The following is an 8,731-nucleotide window of genomic DNA, read 5'->3' as shown; positions in this document are numbered from 1 at the left end:
TCTCAGTTGCTCAGGTGTGAGTGACCGGCTTAAACTGGTACCTGATTCTCTGCCTTCCTGTTTCTTTGTGGAAGTTATCTTTTAGCCTAAAAATGCCTTTTGGATTACTTAATTTTGGGCAGACTGGGGTAGGCCTTTTCTAGAACAGGATGGCCTCAACGTTTTGCAGGCAGATCCAAAACCCTCTATATCTTTCCTGCCTAACTTCTTTCTAAGAGCTATGAACCTCTTCTTATTAATATTGTCTCCACTGGGGTGAGGTGAAATCTGGAGTTGGAGAAGGAAGAGGAAGACAATGGACAGTGGCATAGTGTGTTGTCCCTCGGTTCTTCTCTGTTGATGCAGCAAAGAATTACAGATTGGCGAGGTTTAGAAAAAGTAAGATTTGGTGAAGGTACATTTTAGAAGGAGGCTGCAGCCCTGTGGAATTTGGGAGGTGAAGAGATAAGACAATATATCCTAAAAGGAGGAGTGGTTTTTTAGCAAGGAGCACTGTAACAATAAAGAAGTGGGAAAGTCTGTTTATATTTGGGCCATGATTGGAAGTCCAAGATGATCCATATGTGAGGTCACTTTGACTGACAGTTAACTGCTATATAACTTTTTCCTACTGCTCATGTGCTTACCCAGAATTCAATCTGTTATAATTAGATTTGTGAACTTCCAGGCATAAACATAGTATTATAATGGTAGTATAATGAGCATTAGATTGTGGGCAAATTAGGATAGTATCTTCTGCACAGGCGTTTGTACCTGGTTTCGCCAGCAGCTGTTATGGCCTTTGTGTTCTGGATTTGGGATAATTTATAACCTTAAAAGGGAGGTATTTCTGGGAGGTCCTTAAAGAAAGTCTTCAAGGGAAGTTTCTATGGATATAGAGCTGGGCCTTCACTCCTGTAGCTTGTGCCTGACTAATTACTTAACAGTGTGAATGTTGAGGGACTGGAAGTCTCCTCTTCTGTATCTGCTTCCTGCTGAGGAGGGTTGTAGTTCCTGCCTATTTTGGTTTCATGGAGCTCTTTCCCTCTCTGTCTCAGTCAGAAGGGATCTTGAGTTCTCCTGCCAGAGGATGTATCCTGCCAAAATGCTGCCCAGTCCCTAGACAAGGAAGAAAGAAAAATGCAAACTTGTTATTTAATTCACATATCTATTAACATTATTATTATTAATTTTCTTATTAAATGACAGAATAAGCTTAATAAAGAAAGACAGACTTGGTTAATACATTACTTAAAGAAAGCAAGCTCTGGGTTAAGGGTCCCCTCCTCTCCATTACTACAATGGCCCTGCCTGGCCTAAGGTAAGGTAATTTCTCTTTACAGTGAACCACAGGTTAAGCTTCAGTGATCCTTCATCAGTAACCAGAGGACCTGAGTTACTTAATCAATAATCAGAGGACCTGAGTTACAAGTTTTAGGGTAATTATCTAAATTAGAGGGGGAGGGACTTTTTCCCAGAGAAAGAAAATAAAAACCTCAGCAAAACTTAGTAGTATCAAAAAATACTTTGAAAAGCACAATTAAAAGTCCTGTGAGCACATTTTGTAAATAATGGCCTGTATCAAAAGCAATATTTTAAGGACCCCACATCAGTAAAAAAAAAAAAAAAAAAACCTCATAAATGAAAAGTCATGTGATATCATTAATTGTCTATCATAGTAATGAAAATATTAAAATTATATTTTAACAACTAATGAAAAAGGCTTAATATATTTTAAATCCAAATATTTTAAATTAAAACAATTCTCTTGTGTAAGCGAGTATTTAGGCTAATACTTGTTACCAGTCATTACAAGTTTTTTTTCCAATGGATAAATGCTTCACAATTATTATTTTTTTAGTTTCAGTTTAGTTTTTAGTTTTTAGTTTCCTCAGATACATGAAAAGTTATAGATTTGAAATTTATAAGCCAGTGTTCTGAAAAAGTTCCAAAGTTATATTATTTATTTTTGTTAATTTTCAATTATAGCTGACATTCAATATTATATTAGTTTCAGGTGTACAGCATAGTGGATAGACATTTACATAATTTACAAAGTGATCTCCCCGCTAAGTCTAGTACCCACCTGACACCATACATAGTTATTATTATATAATATTATCAACTATATTATTTATGCTGTATTTTATGTCCCCGTGACTATTTTGTGACTACCAATTTGTATTTCTTAATCCCTTCACTCTTTTCACCCTCAATTTAAACCCCCACCCCCTATCTGACGATCACCTGTTTGTCCTCTGTATCTACAAGTTTGTTTCTGTTTTGTTTGTTCATTTATTTTGTTCTTTAGATTCCACACATAAGGGAGATTATATGGTATTTGTCTTTCTCTGTATGAGTTACTTCACTTAGTATAATACCCTCTAGGTCCATCCATGTTGTCACAAAAGGTAAAATTTCATTTTTTATTGCCAAGTAGTATTCCACTGCATATATATACCACATCTTCTTTATCCATTTGTCTACTGATGGACACTTAGATCACTTACATATCTTGGCAATTGTAAATGTAGCAATGAATATAGGGGTACGTATAGCTTTTCAAATTAGCATTGTCATAGATTAATTGACCATATAGGTATGGATTTATTTCTGGTCTCTCTATTCTGTTCCATTGATCTATGTGTCTGTTTATGCCAGTACCATGCTGTTTTGATTACCATAACAAAATGCTACCTGGTTGAACTATACTGTAGTATAGTTCAACCAGGTAGCATGATAACTCTGACTTTGCTCTTCTTTCTCAAGATTGCATTAACTATTTGGGGTCTTTTGTAGTTCCATATAATTTTAGGATTATTTGTTTTAGTTCTGTGGTAAATGCCATTGGTATTTTGATAAAGTTTGCATTGAATCCATAGGTAATATAGATTGTTTTAGGTAGTATAGACTTTTTTTTAAAACTTTCAACAGTACTTTATTTTATTTTATTTTTTAATAATAATCATTATTTTATTTATTATGGTGACATTGATTAATAAAATCCAATAAGTTTCAAGTGTACAATTCAATAGTAAGTAATATATGTATCACATTGTGTGTTTAGTATAGACATTTTAAAGATGTTAATTCTTTCTATCCATGAGCACCATATATACTTCTATTTATTTGTATCCTCTTCATTTTCCTTCTTCAATATCACAATTTTCCAAGTACAAGTCTTTTACCCTCTTGGTTAAATTCATTCCTAGGTATTTTATTCCTTTTGATGCAATTGAAAATGGAATTGTTTTCTTAATTTCTCTTTCTGATAGATTGTTATCGATATATAAATATGCAACCAGTTTCTGAATATTAATTTTGTATCCTGCTACTTTATTGAATTCAATGATCAGTTCTAGGAGTTTTTGGTGGAATCTTATTATTTTTAATAGTATGTAGATTTGTTAGCTATCAACATGTATATAGTAATATTAGACTTTAAAATTACTACATCCTCAATTTAAATGAGGATAATATAGTTGAAGCCTTATACTGTTTATATAGCTAAATTTTCAGATATACTAAAACAAGTTTTTATGTAATTAAAAAAAGTTCATTTTTGGTCACATGATTCATTTAGTATTTCATGATGGCCCACATTATTTAGAGGGTGGTTTTCAACATCAATCGATTCTTTGTTCTCTCTGGAATGTTAGTAAATTTATAGCTTTGTTCATTGTATCTAAGAGCAACTTCCTCTTGTGTTCTGAAACTTGATACAAAAACCGTGAAAGAGTCTTTGAAACTGATTTCAAAAGTTGACAGGAAGTAGCTTTCAGAAGTCTTTATAAATTTACAGAATACTTTCACCGACCTGTGGCCAGGCAGAATCTCAAATATTACTGTCTGAGATACACCAGTGGGTTGAAGCAGGCAGTTATCTACTTCTATAAAGAACTGGAGAGCAGCTTTATCAAGCTTCACAATGTATACATCTCATCCTATTTCTCCTCACTACATCTTGAGAATAGATTTTTAAAGAGGCAGAAGAGTGACGATAACATTTTATTTCATAGAGAAGAGAAATTCACTGTTAGAGAAAAGATTTGGAGACAAAGGGATCTGACATTGCCCAGCTAATTTTCTTTAGGTCTTATTCAGCCCACCATGGGTCACTTTGCCCTTAGAAATGTGGATTTAAAACTAACCCTAACTCTAGTCTCCTCAAGTTAGCAGAAATTTTCAGTGCTTTTAGCCTATATAAATACCACTATTTCTTAAAGACAGTTCATTTTGTAGCCTATTCTCAAAAGAAACTCAAGCTATGAAAGTTACTGTATTCATAGATGTCATAGATGGGCAAGGGAGAAGGAAACATTTTAAAAGAGAATAATGAAATATCTCTGTTAATAAAAGTACTCTTATTTTGTTTTAAAAATCAAAACTAGATATACTTATATATGTAAATGTGTATGTATATATATACATATATAAACAAGCCTCAGTTTCTTTTTTCTGTAAAATAAGGATAAATAATATCTATCTCAAAAATTGTTATAAGGCCAAATTATTATTATAGTTATTTTTGTTTTTTACTATTTGATTTATCTTTACTCTGAATCAAGCATTGCTCTAGATACTGTATTAATTTTATTCTCATAAAATGCCATGAAACATAAAATCCCCATTTTACAGATGAGGATATTATGGCAAAAAAAAATACATAAATTATTTAAAATCACACTTGAAAGATCTTTTTAAAAACTTAGCTCAATCCATAGTAGATGCTCTATAAATTTTATTTCTCGACCTGTTTACTCTTGCCTACTTTGGTTTTATAAAACAGGAAACTTTCACTCAACCTGTCTTACAGCCATCTCCACAGGATATTATCTGTTACTCAATCTCCTACTTAAAATTTCAGGTAAAATTATATAACACCATGGTGACAAGAAAACAAATCATTAAAGAAAGAAACAAAGAAAATAAAGTTAAAAAAATAATGACATGTACAAACACACAGGCACTATGTTTTTAATGAAAATACAAGTTTGTTATTTCATTTCTAATATATATTTCATTAAGCTGACAAACAAGCAAAGCTCATTGTAAGGCAGAGTTGTTTATGCTCTCAGGAGCAGAGATGATGAGCTCACTAACATCTTCCATTGATATGGTACTGGAACGCTGTTTTCTGGATTCTATTAGGCCCAAGGGATCTCAAATGAAGAAGAGTATAATTAATTTTTCACTAACAAATTCTCATGTTAAAATACTCTGACAATAAAAGAGTACCTAATAGCAAATGGCATCTAATATGTGCTGACTATGTAAATGAATTATCTGAGGATATCAGAGAATAGGGTATTATTTAACTTTAGAATTTCTGTATGAGATGGAAAATATAATTTTCTCGTCTTAAAGAATAAACTTGCCAAGTACTTATGGGGTTGATGACTTGCTCAAGACTGATTATAAGGCAAAGAATAAATATAAAAATTTAGACCCATTTTCTCTTTTTGTGTGGGACTGAGTGAAGGATGGAAAATAGTTTTGTAGGTAAAAGAGAATGCATTTTTCTTTTAATTTGAAGCAGTGTTTAAATTTTTAAAAAGCATGAACTTTGAAATTATGATAATATAAATGGTTTTTTACTATCACAATTTTAGTAATTTTAGTAATACTTAATAATTTACTAACATTAAGCATTATATCAAGCAATTTTTATATGCCATACAGCAGCTGCATCTTTATACACATTAAATCATTTCATTTATGAGATTATAAAACTGACGATCACGCTATGACAAAGATTCTATGAATTGGATACTATCTGCTAAGCCGAAGAATTCTGTGCTCAAAAATATGTTTATTTGCCCACAGCTACATAGATGGTAAGTCCTAGATATTTCTAACAGTGGTCTTTCCAGCAATAAAGCTAAATGGTTTCATAGGTAGGTGTGTTACTTCCTAGGATCTGAAACCTGATTTTACCATTTACAGTTTTTTTGTAGTTGAGCAAGTTACATAAACTCTGAAAATTTCTAATGATAATATGAATTTCAAAGCTATTATTACTATTAAATTGAAGTGAAAATATATGATATGGAAATTATAGTGCCTATAAGTGATCAATAAATATTAATTTTCATATTGCCCCATGTCATTTTAAGTAATTAAATTTGATAATTATAATATAAACTAAGATTGTTTATAAGATACAGTTTGTGGGAAAAGAACATCGCTTCATTTCTAGGTATACAGCAAACAAAATACAACAATCAAAATCCATGTAATTAGATCATTTATTGCACAGGTAAACTGTCACAGGTACAGAATAGTATTTGTATTTCTTTTGAGTTTTTATATATGAGAAGCTTTTATAAATATGTACTTTGAGTTTTTATAAATGTGAAACAGCATTTTACTTAGTAGTATCCTAATGGGGTTTTTTAGCAATAAAAGAATGTTCCATAAAAGTGCTCATTTCAGGAGTCTACGGCCATGCTACCCTGAACAAGCTTGATCCTGTCTGATCTCGGAAGCTAAGCAGGGTTGGGCCTGGTTAGTACTTCTATGGGAGACCAGATAGGAAGACCAGGTGCTGTAGGCATAAAAAATAAAAAATAAGGGATTGAAAGCTGACAAGGTCTTTGCAATCTGTGAGGTCAACCAAAGGTTGCCTTGCCTTAAAAAAAAAAAAAAAAGTGCTTATTTCTTTTTTGTTTCTACTGTTGTGACTTAAAAGAATATAGTTTGATAATCGAACGATATTAATTTCACTTAAAATTGTAAACTGTTAGATATAAAACAAACTGGAGTGACCATTTTGTGTGTTTCCCAATATTTTTAGATAGATAAAATAAGGCTCAGAAATATGAGGTAAGTAGCTTAGCGTCATACTGCTGGTTTGTGGAAAAACTGGACTCATATACCTCTTTCAGTTCTCGATACCAAGCTTAGGAAAAACCCACAAACATTCCTATAATTAAAACATTTTAATTTTTACATATTTTAAAAGGAGCTAATAAAATCTGTTCTGTTTAGGTCAAGAATCTGTTGAATATTAAAATATCGCTTACTAGGAGAATGATGTATTGATTGATTATTATCAATTTAATATTCAATTTTTCTTAATGATTAAAGCACATCATATTCTTAGGTATAATATTTGCTTATTTTAACTCACTAATGGGCCTGGGGGTCAATAGTTTTGTTGAAGTAAACATGGATTAATATTGACTTTAAAAGTCTGAAAGATATTAATTTTTTTCTAAGGTCTTACAATTATCCTCCAAAGGAAGTTATACTTCAAGGAACATTTTTAGAGAAGTAAACAAAAGAGGCCTAAGAGAAATGATCATCTTCTACATTTCTTGAGCTTCTACCAACTCAATTTCTTTCATATGGTGTTATATACCACTCAAGGGTATCATCCTTGTAATGATTTTTTGGCTCTGATTCTTACCTTAAGGGTATTCATTTAAAGCTCTCAGGAGTTTAAAAGTAAGTTAAATTTGACTGCATTTATTCTATGAATATTTGGGGTTTTTTTAGGAGTAATAATGCTAATTTGGAATATTGAACTCATATGAAATTTGAATAGGATCCAGGAAATGTTAAAACATACTGATGTGATTAGTTCATCATCAATGGATAATCTACTATAACCAGATATTGGCTAAAATACAGATATTACAAAAGTTACAAAAAACTGTATATAAATTATTATACAGTGTTCATACATAAAATGAGGTTAAAATGTACAATTTAATCTTTTAGAAGTGGCTCCAAATAAAAGTTTTTATAATAAGGTAAAATATGAGTATTGAAGGAAGACAAATATTATTAAAACAAATCATTACTGATATTTAGGTTTTCTAAAAGTCACTTCATATACACTGTGGTAGATTAAATCTCCATATATTTATGAAGCACCTTAGTGTGCAATATTGAGCAAAAAGGAATACTTTACCTTTTCTACCTAGAATATTATTTGTATATCTAATTAATCAAACTTTGTGGTCAAAATCAATACCTATACTATAGAGCTGATGACCATTTTAGCATAATTTGGCACTTGTTCTATTATGTTGCTTTGTATTAAGATTTAGTTCTTAAATGTTTATATTTAGAAGGGAATGTAGAATAGTAATGAATATTGCTGGCCCTATAGTCAGACTATCTGGATTCAAACCCAGTCCTGCCACTTACTGACAATGTAACCTGGGTAGATGACTTAAGCTTTCTCTATGTTAATTTCCTACTTGATCAAATGGGGATAACAAGACTTAAATTAGAAGACTTTTTGTTGGGAGCTGAGCTAACTTGGCGAGCTCTGAGATAAATGGCACTAAACTATTTTAAGCACTCAGTATTTTCCAAGAAGGGAGTTTGATTGTGGAGCAGAGAGCTCTGAGTTGTGAGAACTTCATTGTTTTGCAGGATAAGTAATTTGGCTGACCTTGGGTCTTGACTGCTGTTTTCTCATTGCAATGCTATAAGTAGTGTGTTCTAAATAAACTCGGGGCTGCAGTATTCACTGTACGCCCTCCCAACTCTATCTCTTGTCTCTGTCTTTTCTTTAATCCTCACTCTCCCTCTCAGGTGCTGTTCATCTCAGCCGGCTGGCTCCGGCAACTTTTTATGAAGATTAAGTAACATAATACATGTACTGAAAGCAGGATTGTGGGTATGTGTGTTTGTGTGCGAGTGTGTGTGTATTTTGAAAAATGATTCAGAATGTAAACTCTTTATTGATTGGAACTATGACCTACTGATACTTCCCAGTGTATCCTAAAGTGCTAGC

General features: G+C 32.0%; 1 pseudogene; it reads left to right on the top strand.

The window, feature by feature from the left end:
- The first annotated feature begins 6,416 nt into the window (after positions 1–6,416).
- On the top strand, positions 6,417–6,535 carry LOC111740069 (annotated as a pseudogene).
- Positions 6,536–8,731: the final 2,196 nt, after the last annotated feature.

Source organism: Pteropus vampyrus, unplaced genomic scaffold, assembly GCF_000151845.1.
Source record: "Pteropus vampyrus isolate Shadow unplaced genomic scaffold, Pvam_2.0 Scaffold57, whole genome shotgun sequence".
NCBI classification, from domain to species: Eukaryota; Metazoa; Chordata; class Mammalia; order Chiroptera; family Pteropodidae; genus Pteropus; species Pteropus vampyrus.
The sequence above is the reverse complement of the archived record's forward strand: the minus strand, read 5'-3'. Positions and strand labels throughout refer to the sequence as shown.